The following is a 14,599-nucleotide window of genomic DNA, read 5'->3' as shown; positions in this document are numbered from 1 at the left end:
TGCACTCAAGTATCGCCCCACTACTCCTCCTGTGTGACAGTTATCCTCTATTCCTCACAGTCTAAGTTTCTGTCTCCAGCCTGACTGGTGTGTCAACTGTGTCCAGCCACTGCAGCACAATTATTCATTTCAATTTTATACATAAAACACCAAAATCACAACAACAGTCACCTCAGGGCACTTTATACTGCAAGGTAAAGGCCCAATAATAATGCAGAGAGAACCCCAACAATCAGTCGATCTCCTCTGAGCAAGAACTTAGTGAGGAGGAAGAAAAGCTCTGAGAAACCAGACCAGACTGCCGTGACCGGTCTGGGGTGAAGGGAGGAAGACAGAACAAAAGACGCAGCGTGGAAGAGAGAAAGAGATCAATAATAACTAATGAATAAATGCAGAATGGTGTATAAACACATAGTGAGTGAATAAGAAACACTCAGTGCACAGTCCTCTGCAGCCTGGACCTATTGCAGCATCACTAAGGGAGGATTCAGGGTTGATCCAACCCAACTATATGCTTTAGCAAAAAGGGAAGTGTTAAGTATGAAAGTAGAGAGGATGGATGTCTCTCGAATCCCGACTGGCAGCTGGTTTCTGCAGAAGAGACTCTGAAAGCTCTGCCTCCCGTTTTACTTTTTAAAACCCAGGAGCCACAAGTCTGACAGCGAAGTGCTCTAATGGGGTTATGCGATACTGTGAGTTTTCCTAAAGTAAACATAAAACCTGTCAGGGTCACAAGGTTGCGTGTGTTAAGTCAAATTTATTCATATAGCACATTGACCAAGGTGCTGTACATTTAAGATAATCAAAAGAGACAAAAACATAGGAAGACATGGCAAAAGTTAGGAAACAAGAATCATAAAATTAGAAGATTTGAGTGAGAAATAAGAGCAATACAAGCAGTACCAACTGATTGTGATTTAAAAGCCAAAGAATAAAAGTGGGTTTGCAGACGGGTTTGAAAGTGTTGGGGAGGTCCTGATGTGAAGGAGCAGTCACAGCAAAGGCTCGGTCTCCTCTGAGCTTTGGTCCGCAGACCTCAGTGATCTTGCAGGAGCGTACCAATTCAACAGATCAGAAAGGTGCTAACCCGTGCAACGCCTCAAAAACAAATAATAAAATCTTAAAATTAATTCAAAAACTAACTGGCAGCCAGTGTAAGGATGCCAGTATGGGAGATATGTGGTCTCACCTCCCAGTGAGTAACCATGCTGCAGCGTTTTGGACCAGCTACAGTCGGCTAACTGATGACAGGCTAACACCAGAGTAAAGACTATTACAGAGAGTCGAGGAGAGATGAAATGAAGGCATGAACAAAGTCAAAGTCTCTGAAACAGAGAAATGGCTTATCTTTAGCAAGAAGATGAAAGAAACTGGACTTGATTACAGCATTGATCTGTTTATCAAACATTAGATTAGAGTCAAAAATCCCTCCTGGGTTCCTCTTAACATCCTCCAAACAATCTAGCAAACCCTTCAGACGACTCACAGATCTACAAGTATTTCAGGTGTAAAGAAATCACCTAACATGAGAGGCTGAATGTTGTGTTTAAAGATAGCAGAAAACTGCAAGAAATCACATTTAAACAGTGTTGGGCAAGTTACTTTGAATTCTAGTTACTAGTTACTTCTTCAAAAAAAGTAACTGAGTTAGTAACTGAGTAACAAGATTCGAAAAGTAATTAATTACTTGAAAAGTAACTATTGCGTTACTTTAAAAAAACGTTTAACCCTCTGGGGTCCAGGATATAATTGGCCATTTTTAACCACTTTTGATGTTTCCTCCACATTTCACCGTTAAAAGCTGTTTCCTTTACCTTGTTTGGTCTCATCCTTTTCAGCACAACCTCACGTGTCTGAATTTACAGTCATGTTTTCATTTTGACATACTGTATTAACACAATTGATCTAAAATCAGACAGAAAACATAAAATCCGAGTAGAAAAAGTTCTATTTTTTACTGTAACAACCACAAACATGTTTATTGATCATATTTCATAACTTTAAATGCAAATATAAATTGTCAATTTTAAAACCACATGCACAAGTTTTGCAAACAAAGTTACTTGCAGCCATTTACCTTTTACCTTGATTTTTTTAAATAACCATTTCAAACTATTTACAGAACAATCAGCTGTTCTTCAATAAGATGCCACAAATTATTTGTGTCACTCCAATTATTCCTGTCCACTATAAAGGAAACATCACAGCCTGATACCTGCAGGTCTGACAGCAGCAGGTGTATCACTCCTGTTTCTACCTGGAGACAGCAGTCGCCTCATTGTTCTGACACACAACACAAAACTATCCACAACACTACACACTAACTACACAAGACAACACACTAACTACACAAGACGACACACTAACTACACAACACTACACACTAACTACACACCCCAAACACGCTAAACGTCACAAATCTCTCACGTCTCAAAGCTCTCTCTCTCTTCCTAAACAAACAAATGTCATGTTGCCTATCATTTTTGATTGGTCAACATGGTGCATTTTTCCACCAACACAAAAGGGCTGGGTTTTGTTGTTGTTGTTGTTTTTGCTCATAAGCAGAGTGTTTGCTAGCGCTGTCCTTAGACAGTAAACGTGACGAAACTATTGAGGAAAAACGCCATGTATATATTGATTATCATGACTCTGGTTTTATCAACACAATTTATAGACTGGTATATATCACCTTGTTGCTTTGTCATCTTAAAGTGGTCATGTGATTGTCTTACCACGACTACTTTATTCTTCCTCAGTCAAACAGCAGCACTCATGCGATTGTTTTGCCCCCTGAGCTCCAGTGGGCCAAAAAGTGATCGTCTGCACGCGGAGCTGCTTACAGCTACTTCCGTGCAACTGATATAAGACGCGGTAACCTAAAGACAGCTTCAATCGTCTGTTTGTTGAAAATCTGTAACGCGACCGGACCGCATTTTATTGTTAGTAACTGTAACGGCGTTGTAACGATAGAAATAGTAATTAGTTAGATTACTCGTCACTGAAAAAAGTAACGCCGTTATTCCCATCACTGCGTTTAAATTGTATTTTAGGCACCCTGCTACAAGCAGACGGTTACAAAAAGAATGTCATTTGTTTCCATTTCTTTAATTGTATCTATGAAAATGATTGATGATAACAGTTCAACAGGCATACAATATTAAAATTAACACAAAATTTGTGGTTTTCAGAGAACTATTAGCTGGAAACATCTCAGCATGCTGTGCAGTATAGAAATGTCCTGACTCCAGCTCTATACCCAGTATGTCGGCTTCAGTGTTCATTGCTTCCTGTAGTTTAACACAGACACAATAGTTTCCTCTAGAATTTGGATGCTAACTAGTAATCGCTGTTTTGTGTCGCTCCTATCAGGTACAGAACTTTGGAGTTGAATCGCTCTCTTTTCTTCATCCATTTTCTTAATTATTCGTTCTACTCAGGTTTGTGCAGCTGTCACTGGACAAAACATGGGGCACACCTTGGACTGGTTGCCAGTCCACCACAGGGTAACACATACAGAATGACCAGTTTAGAATCAGAAGATCAAATTAATGTCTTTGAATTGTGGTGGGACGATGGAGTACTAATCAAGTAACAACTGCGACACAGTGCACACTGTGGACCATCTACCTCCACAACCACATCTGGTTTGTCCACAGATCACAAGGTCTGTAGTACAATTCCTAGCTCCTCCATTCTACATCCTGAAGCCCAGGTTTTGTCCTACACACCCATCCCACTGTGAGTGTGCATGTGTCAATATTAGATACAAAAAATGAACGTGTGCGTGGTCATGTGACTATGATGTGTAGTGCAAAGTGCTTTGAGCGCAGCTCAGTTACTTCCTTTTGTTCCACTGTGGAATTTCAGGAGGACTGAACAATACAGTGAGCCGGGATGATTTTACACCAGAACAGATCAAATATCAATTCTGCAATTATACTCGCTGAAATATCGCTCCACCACATCAGCACCTTGAAATTATTTGTGAAGACCAGGGACGGAAAAAACAAAGATAAAAAAGTGATGGTGGAAAGATTGGTTCCAGTGGGGTGAAGAAGGGTAGAGAAACACAGTGAGAGTGGGGCCAGGCCATGGGCGGGGAGAACGTGTGTCACCTCTCAAATTAGACCGAGGAATTTGTGCATAAGGTTGACAGAAGGATTGGTTTCACTGGGGGTGGGTTCAAGTTATGGCTCATGACTCTCAGGATAAAACACTGGAGGAGGAACCTAATATCAATTAAAATCAATAAATAAATCAGTCCTGATATGATTGAGGAATGCTGAAAATAATTAAATCAATTTATGAAAAAAATATAATCAGACTGAAGAGTCTCCAGTGCACAGATGGAGGACGAGGAGAAAAGATGATAAAAATTAGAAAACAAGCGATTACTCAACCAGTACACTTAGTTATACAGCGCGTGGTGATTGTGCATGTTCATCCTTAGTGTGGTCAGACCAGCGACCTGTCCAGGGTGTAACATCAGTGCTCTACTTATTTAATTTAAAAAGTGATACAAGCATGTCACCAGTGCATCGAGCCAACTACACCAGGTCAGCTGAGAGGAGTTGCAGGGCACTGATTTTTAATCAAATGCCTGTTCCTCGTGTGTACGTCCATCATTTGGTGTTATTTAAGCCACACTTACATGATTGTTGTCCCCACATCTCTACCACCACAGAAACAGGTGCACTGACTTTCCACTTACAATGGTGCATGTATAGAAATGCTCCTATGTGCAACTGTTAGTCATGGCTGTGGCTATTCATAGTGAGTGCACCACTGTTTAAACGCGTAAACACAATCTCATAAGTGTCTTTGCTGTATGAAATCTGACACTTTACTCGTTAGTCAAAGATAATATTCATTTTGCTCTATCGAAGCATATTAACAACTGTAAACAGGATCTAGATGTTCTGTGGTACATGTGTGGCACTGCAGGGGTGTCACAATACCAGACATCCAAACTCAGTACAAATACCCAGTGGCGGTCCTAGCCTGTTTCATTTTGGAGCAACTGTAACCCACATTATTTCCTTAGGGATTAATAAAGTATTCTGATTCTGATTGGTTCAGGATGACCTGCCATTATCCAATTACACATCTGCTTACCTGCATCTTTTGCTCGTTTCTCTTCCTCTTCTTTTCTATTTTTTCTAAACTGAGGACCTGATGGATTTGAACTTTTCTTGTCCATCTTGGTTTTCATTTTGCACTCCAGTATGAACAAACATTCCCCAACCCGAGGATCACCACAACATAACCTAATAGACCAACACCTTAGTTCACAGATTCACTTTGTCTAAGGTGTATTTCTGGGATTTCACACAACCCAGGATTCAAATCATGAATACATAATTTACAACATTATGAATGAAATGTGCTCTACTTGGAAGCAGCCGGCCCCCCTCCCCTTTCGACGGGTTGTGTGCGAGACTTTAAATCATCAAACTGTAAATTATACATTTTAAATTGTTATTGATCCTTTACCCCTGGTCCTAAAGTGTATATTTATTTTCTTACTCTTCTTATTGTTTGTTTAACTGCACTGCTGTAACTGGAGCCTCGTCGTCTCTCTATATACTGGACTGTATGTAGCAGAGATGACAATAAAGTTTACTTTGACTTCAGCAGCGAGCAGGCGCACCGAGGGCTCTCGCGCTCACTTTTCTCGTATAGAATTTCGTGCAGATTATAAGTCTGTATCATGATGTCTGTTGTTTTCGTGTTTGTTGTTTTGTTTTATTTTGCAAGTTGGTTATTAGATGCTGCTCCAGCCGGTCAGAGAATCCCCCGCCGCCCCGCCCTCTCCTCCCTGTGCCGCAAGCAGCAGGCGCACCTCGCAAACGTAGGGCGCCCTTACACCCAGCAAATGGGCGATAGAAAACCGATCGGTGCCTCTGCCATTCCCAGTATGCGCTGGCTGATGTCGGGTCAGCATGAGTACGAGCAAATGTTTTGTTTTTTTTGTGCCAATGCCCGTGATGCCGCCCCGTACCACGATGCCACCCCGGGCAACCGCCCGTTTCGCCCGTATCAAAAACCGCTACTGCAAATACCCAGGAAAACACTCAATGGTTGATACGATTTTCAGCAGCACAGGGGGAAAATTTGACCCCATCCCACAACAACAGAAGTAACGGCAAAGAAGTGACACCTCGGAAAATGTATCAGTGCGTTATTGTAAAAACAGAAAAGTTCAAGTTGCCTCAACCTGCCCCCCGTTCACTCTGCTCCACCTCAAACTGCAGCTCTTCAGCCTACAACTGTCGCCTGCTCCAGATTTCACTCTGTATTTGCTCGGATTAGCTCTCCACACTCTGTTCAGCTCAGCTGCAGCCTCCCCTCTGCTCTGCACAGCTAATGCTCATATGCATGGCAGCTAGGTTAACATTTTTGATAATAGTTTAATATTTCAGTTGAAATGAGAGTTTTACTGAGCTCTGAGTTTAAGTGTTAAGCATGTTAACTACATCAGCTGTCGGGGTGGAGGAGCTGTGGGCCTCTCTGTCTGCAGCAGTTGTGTGTGAAGTTGTGTGTCAGCTGCAGGAGGCAATGATGAGGCTGTTGGCACTGACACTGTCGCAGGGCTGAACTGAGAGAAGCATCCAAAAATGAAATGACTGTGCAACATCTGTAGGGTCCATGTATCACATGATGCTACCAGTAGTGACACCAACCCTAGCCAACCCCCTCTGCTGCTTAACAGACCAGATCAATAACCCAGCAGTCTGATTGGCCTGATGCTACAGTATGATAACAAATAGTTGTGTTTTTACACATACAGCAGTTATTAAGATCTATATTACAAATCTTTATACTTTTGCATATATCATAACCATTTGATCGTTTGTGTTTCTCTTCCGTGTCATCTTAAACGTTCACTGCCTGCATGTAACGTAAGGGTCGCCAAAATCTGCATCGTGACACAATTTTGTTCACATGACCACAAAATACAGAGAGAAGGTTCTGAAAAAGCCCTGCAGGCCTGGCAGAAATCGCCTGCTAGTTACATACAAAATATGACTCTTTATGTCCTAATGTTGTGGTTTTTATGATTAAAAGACATCCCTGCTCCCGAAGATGGCTGCACAGTATCTATCACAGCGTCGTCCCCTCCCACAGGAAGCTGCATTTTCCTGTCTCCACACTCGGCACACACACGCAGGCTGTACAGGTTACTGGCAAACCCGGTTTTTAATATGTTAACAATAAACAGCAGAGCTTCAAGATAAATGCTTCAATGAGAACATAACCCTTCTGCCTAAAAAATAAATATGATATCAAAATACTTCACCAGATGAATATTTATTAAGTGACAGCTTTAGGTCTTTTTTGTTCCACAGATAAATGACTTCAAAGAGATTTAAGAAAACAAAGCAAGTCACAATGTGCAAAAAATACACAGTATTAGCTCTGATAATAAGTCTAAAAAGGTGTAAAATCATAAAAGTATTATTTTTATTAAATTAAATTACACATAAGACAAGAATTAGTATTTAACATAGTGCACAAGCATCGTCTGTGTTGAATACAAAAACTGGTACAACTGGAAATAACGTACTAATAATTATATATTAATAGTTTTATAATAATTCATACATTCAAAATTTAATGATGAGCAAACAAAAGGAAACTAGCAACACGGCTGCACAGCCTGATGCTCCACGAACAAAAGCATGCTCTAACGTTCAGCTTTGTTTCTACCCCAAAGTCCCCCACAGCGGGGATAGTGACACTCCACTCAAGTCACCCACTCAAATGAAATATAAATCCACTTGCATTAAATAACTGTCTTTCACAGCAGTGTTTATCTTCCTCACAGCTACCAGAGATAAAGAAATCTTCAGTTTGGTTTAAGCAAGAGTGCAGCCTGAGTACAGTGTAGGTGCTGGGACACGAGCTAGAAACTCACCTTATTATTACCTGTAAAGATTTCTAACTTGAGTGCAAAATAACAGGTTGGAATAATAGGAACAAATTAAAGTGAAAATAATCGTCTTGAATCCTCTATGCTCGCCAAAGCAGCAAAGCAGCAAAGCAACCAGAGTTTGGATCCAGAAATGTGCAGAGCCAGAATCACTTACAGATATTAACTTGTGTGATAAAACTGCACGCACATGCAAGTTTTATTAAATGAACACATTCAGTAAAACCTGCAGCGCTGATTAAACTTTGGCAATCATTCCACTGACATTGTATAAGGACTGAGTGCTGTCTGCTGCCAAAATAGCTTTTACTGTTATGACTTGGAAAAGAAATACATTCAAGCTACCGAGACCTGCAGATACAGAGAGGCAGGAGAAAATGGTTGCTTTGTTTTTAACTGCAGATATCATTCATTAAGGCAGGACTGGCTTGGTTTCAGGCTTTAGTGCTCTCGCTTCTCTTCCACTTTGAATGTGGTGCCAGCACATGTTACCAATCTGAATTATGGATCTATAGATTTCTGCTTAAAGCTGAAAGAAATTCAACTTGTGGAAGCTTCAGTGCATTAGTGCAGGATCAGCCTATCACATCATGTTTATCCAAATCCTCCAGCACGGCCGTTAGCCAAGCAAATCACATTATGCAGAGATCCTGAAAAAGTCATGTAGCCTCTTATAATTTAGCATCACATTGAGAAAACAGGAGAAAATGATAACAGGGGGAGTAAATAATCAGCTTCTTATAGGAACACAATTTCTAGCAGGCAGCTAGCTTGACTAATTTTACCTCCTAATCGAAACTCGGCTAACTCGCCTTCTCATGACTGATTATGGCAATAATATGACGGTCAGTCTGGGCCTCTGTTGGTCACAAGATCAACATCTGTCCCTGTTTAGTTTCTGCCATCATACCACAACCAGTTTTGAATGGCGAGAAACAGCCTTGAAATCTGATGAAAAACACAAATTTGTTACTGTCAGCATGACTTAATAGGAGGAATATAACATTTCTGCAACAGATGCATTGTATAAACTCTTTGGATGTGCATGAAACACCCTGGAAAGAAACTTTAAAACAGTGCATGATTTTTAACCTTAGCCAAGTATTTTAATGCTTAAACCTAAATGAGAACTTACTGTACTTAAATCTAAACGAGTTATTTTTAGTGTGTATTAATAATAATTCATTTAGAAACGTACTAATAGTGTATTACAGAATAATATATGTGAAATGTAAACATCTGTCACATGTATGACCGGAACTGTGGTCTCTGTAGTTGTTCATCAGATAACGGATTAATCTGTGCCCATAAATGCAAATCAACAGATCAGAAGTCGTGACTATTTTCTGAAGCGCACGGAGCCTGTGTTTGACCAGTGCTGCTGTTTCACCCACTGCTTTGACCACATACGAATCTAATGCTGTCAAATACATTTTGCTAAAAGGGAATAAAATTATCAAGCAACAACACTGCCACTGGTTCAAATGTTGTACTGTTAGAGAGGTGTACATTTAATGCAAAGAAAAAGAAGCATTTTGTATCAGCAATGTTCTAAAAACACCATCATACCTGCACAGACGCACCTTTACAGACACGGTTCTGCAAACCAAACAAAGTTACAGTAGAATTTTACTAAAATCTCTTACATATTTGCCACAATATGAGCCCGGATGGTATCCTGCCATGTTTCCCGAGCTCTGTAGTTCTGCTTACAGACACGGGAGCCTTAAAGTGCCAGTATGTAACACTGAGTTTGGCCTGGCGCTCTGCCCGTGCCGGAGCACCGCATCTACAGCACACAGTCTAACCCGGTACCGGTGTTGTGGAGCAAAAAGAAAAAAGGAAAGGCCTGTAACCATGACCACCTTTGATGTAGCAACGATTAAACGGAATAACGTCAGTCGTGCAACACAAATGCTGGTGACTTATTGCTCGAGTTTGAGAGCAGCTTCCTCGGTGTCAGAAATCAAAGACGCACACAGAGCGCAGAAATGCTTCATTGTTATGGTTTTAATATAGCGCTGCCTCTTCGTGTCAGCTGTCAAGTGGCTCGCTGAATAATAATAGCTTCAGTTTTTCGGTCTTACCCGCCTATTCCTTCGAAGAGAACCCGAGGCGACGACTTGGTGCCTGCTGTCTTTCTTTCCTTGCTCTGCCTGGGCGGCGATAATTACCCCGAAGAAAAGCAGAGGCTGTGAAAATGTCGATAGTAGCGCATTAAAGCAGCGGCGAGTTTACGGACACACTCGGTCGGTTAGACCGTAAAGCACTGACAGTAGGGGGAGACTGCTCCTAATAAATACCGCTTGTAAACATGGAGCTGACAGTTACTCTCGCGAGAGCACCTGTAGTGCTTTAAACTACTCCCCGATGAAAAAACCCACATATGGTGCCAAATTAGACACGTCTAAAATAAAGTGTCTGTGCAGAGACCAAAGAACTCATGGCTACATATCGTACACTATGCATCAAGCTGCAGATTCATGTAAATATTATTTCCTTTTATTTCCGTTAGGTTTTGTTACTCTTTCTGCCTTCACATCACTAAAAACTCAGCAAGGCCCTTGGTTGGCTGCTTGTTTTAGGAAGGACCACCCAGCTTCTGTTTCCATGGCAAATGATAAAAGCAGAAAATGATATATACTGTGAATTGAATTTTGTAAATATACACTCAGAGTTATGCATACCTGTGAAATCTAATGAAATCCAGTATGAGAGCTCTACCACATATTCTACTGTCACCCACCACATGTTTTTGCCACGTTATAGAAGAAAGATTGAGGCACCTACTGTGGCAGACACGAGGCTACTGAAAAAGCCAGTCTGAGTCATAGTTTGTGTTTTGTCTTTGTCTCTCTATCTACATTCCTGCTTACTGTCCCCAAATGCTTCTTCATATTGATGATCCTTGGCAGTCTGATTGTCTAACATCCGTCAGCTATCGATCGATTGCATTGATCCCTTTTCTGCCACTGATCCATATTGTGAGGGCAGCAGTCTACGTCGAGACCCAGAGGCCTTCCTTTCTGGGGACGCCACCCTAAAGCTGATTCTGTGGTCGAGCACAGAGAGCACGTTCGTCTGCCTGCAGCGAGCGCTGTTCTCAGAGGGAGGCAGTGCACAAAGTATGTGTTACAGCCGGTCTGTGGCCACTCTTGCTTGTGCTGTTGTCGCTCTGTCAGCCGGCCACAAAGGAGAGCAAAACTATAACACTTGAATTTGAATTTGACCTTATTGTGATCATAAATACATGAAATATAACGAGAGTAGGTGCCTTCCTTATGGTGATAATCATTCACACAATACACCATTGCATGTGGCATATAACACTATTGCATGAAAACACACATGTGTGGCATTATTGTACATCATAACAACTATTATATATGGTGCTAGGTGGTGAGTAATGCCCTGATGGCTATCAGATGGAAACTGTTCTCCAGCCTGGAACAAACTATGATGGGATGTGAGGAATCTTTTAAAATGTGGAGTTCACCAGCTGATGGTCTCCTGGGTATCTTTATTGTAGATTGTCCTCTTCTTGTAGTCCCTTTAGCCTTTGAATGCCTCTCTTTAGGTTGGTCCATGCCATGCTGTAGAGGGCCTTGTCACCAGACTTGATGTTCCTCTCTTGAAGCAGCTGCTGGACCTTCCTAGTCTTGGTTGGGAAAGACCCGGATGTGTTTCATCACAGTAACAGTCGGTGCAGGTCTTGAAATAGCATGCAAAGCGTTCAAGTGAAACCAGTGGTAAAAAGTGAAAAAGTGACCGTGCAACCACTCTTTGTGATTTTCATACTGTAGTTTTTTTTATCATTGAAGTTTTTTTGTTCCCAGTGAACATTATATTGGAGGACTGCATGGAAGAACATCTTGGATGGGTGAAAACCTCTCTCCGCCTCGGTCCGACCAACAAGTCTACACAGACGGACACATTTGTGGGACCATAAATTTAACCTCATTCCCAACAGCCAGTCTTGGCAGGATGGGACTGGACTGTTTGCCAGTCTACACGACGCTACACTCTCTCTACCCTGGAGATGCTAGAGATACACTACACGAGGGCCTATATCTTACAATAGCAGCTTGAAGCAACCGTTGTTGTGAAGTGGTGCACTATAATTAGCATGTGAGGAGTTTATACTGTCAGACTATGTCTGTCCCCAAAACTTAAAAGCATGTAGTAGAGTAAAATGTAACAAAAGTGGTATAAATAGTATATAATAGTAATGTCATTTTAAATTCTATGTTTATTAATAAGGTCAGAGTAGGTGGTTCACATTTCACAAACAGAGAGGCCGTCTGTCTCGTTGTAAGTTCATGTTTACATTTGAGCCTATAATACTTAAAAGAATGTTTTACAACCAGACACTCGTCTCAGACGGCTTTAACTCTGACTTTAGCTCTCCTGTCACAGATGTTCTGTAACTTGCACAGAAAGTTGAGGAATATATTGTCTGGTATGTGTTTCCGTGTGTGTTTGTTCAACTCGGCATCAGACACATTTCCACTTTTCCACAAATTTGCAAAAAAATTAACAAACACATAATAATTGAGCAGTAGGATACTCATTGGTTTTCCTTTATTTCACATAGAAAATATTTAAACACAGTAGTAATTACATCTATTCAATTCAATTCAATTCAATTCAATTTTATTTATATAGCGCCAAATCACAACAAAAGTCGCCTCAAGGCGCTCCATAGATACAGAGAAAAACCCAACAATCATATGACCCCCTATGAGCAAGCACGTTGGCGACAGTGGGAAGGAAAAACTCCCTTTTAACAGGAAGAAACCTCCAGCAGAACCAGGCTCAGGGAGGGGCGGGGCCATCTGCTGCGACCGGTTGGGGTGAGAGAAGGAAGACAGGATAAAGACATGCTGTGGAAGAGAGACAGAGGTTAATAACAGATATGATTCAATGCAGGGAGGTCTGTTAATACATAGTGAGTGAGAAAGGTGACTGGAAAGGAAAAACTCAATGCATCAGACATCTGAATGGTCTTTGTACATTAAACATTAGTTGCATTGTTTTTGATAAAATGAAAAACAAAAACCTTTCTCCTCTTGATTTCAGACCTCCAGCCAACATACAAAGAAGCCCACTGTGTGCTTTGCCTCCCACAGTCCCCAGACATGCATCTTAGGTTTAATTATTCTGGTAGGTTGTGGTCTAAAGCACTTTGAGTGAGACTAGAAAAAAGTTATATAAATGCAAGTAAAAATGCATGAATGCAAGTACATTGTATTGTTCACAACTTGCCAGTTTAACTTAGTTCTAATGAAGTGGTTGGATAGTTTTTTAAAACACAACCAGCTGTTCTATTTTTACATTAAGTACATATTCACATCACAGTGAAGATCCTTTGCAAAGCCAGCCATCCAGTGCATGCACACTGTTATAATAATAACATTGTTAACTCCATAAAACTACCACTCCTTCTAAATATGTATCAATACTTCAAAAGGTAGTTCACAGAACCACAATGTCAGTCAATGTTCATTGTTTGCACACAGTCAATGACAGACCAACATTCCTCTAATTCTAAGCGTGACTTCTGCTGCAGCTGTGGGATGTTTGTCAGGAAAGTTGTCTTCTATGAAAGTCAGCTGTTGCCTCTTTACAGCTTTTCTATTCGTGCAACAAACCCCCAGATAAAATCAGGAGGTTGAAAGTTTCTGCGTACGTATATTTACCATGAAAAAAGTGGTCGTTTGCTCTGTCAAACAGATCTAAGCAGCCCTGTGGCTTTGCATTAACATCAAGGAGTCTAATACTAATATCTGCAGCTGTATTAACGTAATTCAATACTAAACAGTTTACAGATGCAGTGGCTTGTTCGCAGGCAGAGTATAAAACTAATAGCAGTTGGCTGTTAGAGGCCCTGCTGCTCTGGGTTGGATCTTATTTATGGTTTTGTTGCTATACTGTCAACAAACACCTTCACATGAGCCCCTCAGCTGCCATCCTTCAAACCTTCACTATGTAATGTTTAAAATAATTCGACACTTGAACAAAGCTGTGCGGCTGCATGGCAGGGTTGGAATGAGTGACCTATAATCTAAATTAAGCAAATTTATTATTTTATAAATGCTAAATGGAGGTTCTTATATCGCACGTGACAAAACTTGCCTGATTCACCTTCTATCTAACTTAGACGAGGAGCAGACGAGGACTGAACCATCGACCTTCTAATTACTAAGTGACCTGCTCTACCTCCTGAGCTTTAGCCAAACCGTGTCAGGTGTGTTCATTTATTTCTTACAATAAATTCCCTACATGCGGCGGGTGTGGTTTGTGGCTCAGTTGCAGGGGAGGGGAGGGGTGGAGCAATCATCTCACCATGGCGCCCCTATAAAAGATGTGCTGGGACCTGAGGTGGACCACAGGTGGACCTGAGGTGGACAAGTGTGTGTGTGCTACAAAGAGGGCAGCTGTGTGCAACTGTAAACGCTGTTGGTGTGTCATTTCCACACTACACTTTTTAATGTTGGGTTTAATTTATGAATAATTTAAAACAAATAGAAGTTACATAGCTGAAAATCCATCCATGCATTTTCTTACATTTACCTGGAGCCTGGTCACAGCGGCAGCAGCCTAGGCAGAGAATCCCAGACCTCCCTCTCCCCAGCCACCTCCATCAGGCTGTTCCATGAGTTCATC

At 41.2% G+C, this 14,599-nt stretch overlaps 1 protein-coding gene across 1 annotated transcript in view; it reads right to left on the bottom strand.

Moving 5' to 3' along the window:
- Positions 1–10,265, bottom strand: part of ache (acetylcholinesterase (Yt blood group)) — a 27,514-nt gene extending 17,249 nt beyond the window's left edge. Inside the window, exon 1 of the mRNA XM_005752987.1 lies at positions 10,021–10,265. The gene's annotated coding sequence lies outside the window, so the exon portion shown is untranslated. The remainder of the gene's footprint in view (positions 1–10,020) is intronic.
- Between the last annotated feature and the right edge of the window lie 4,334 nt (positions 10,266–14,599).

This window comes from Pundamilia nyererei, unplaced genomic scaffold (genome assembly GCF_000239375.1).
Source record: "Pundamilia nyererei isolate P.nyererei 1_Seehausen unplaced genomic scaffold, PunNye1.0 scaffold00393, whole genome shotgun sequence".
Classification (NCBI taxonomy): domain Eukaryota; kingdom Metazoa; phylum Chordata; class Actinopteri; order Cichliformes; family Cichlidae; genus Pundamilia; species Pundamilia nyererei.
Note: the sequence above shows the minus strand (reverse complement) of the source record. Positions and strands in the feature narration are given on the sequence as shown.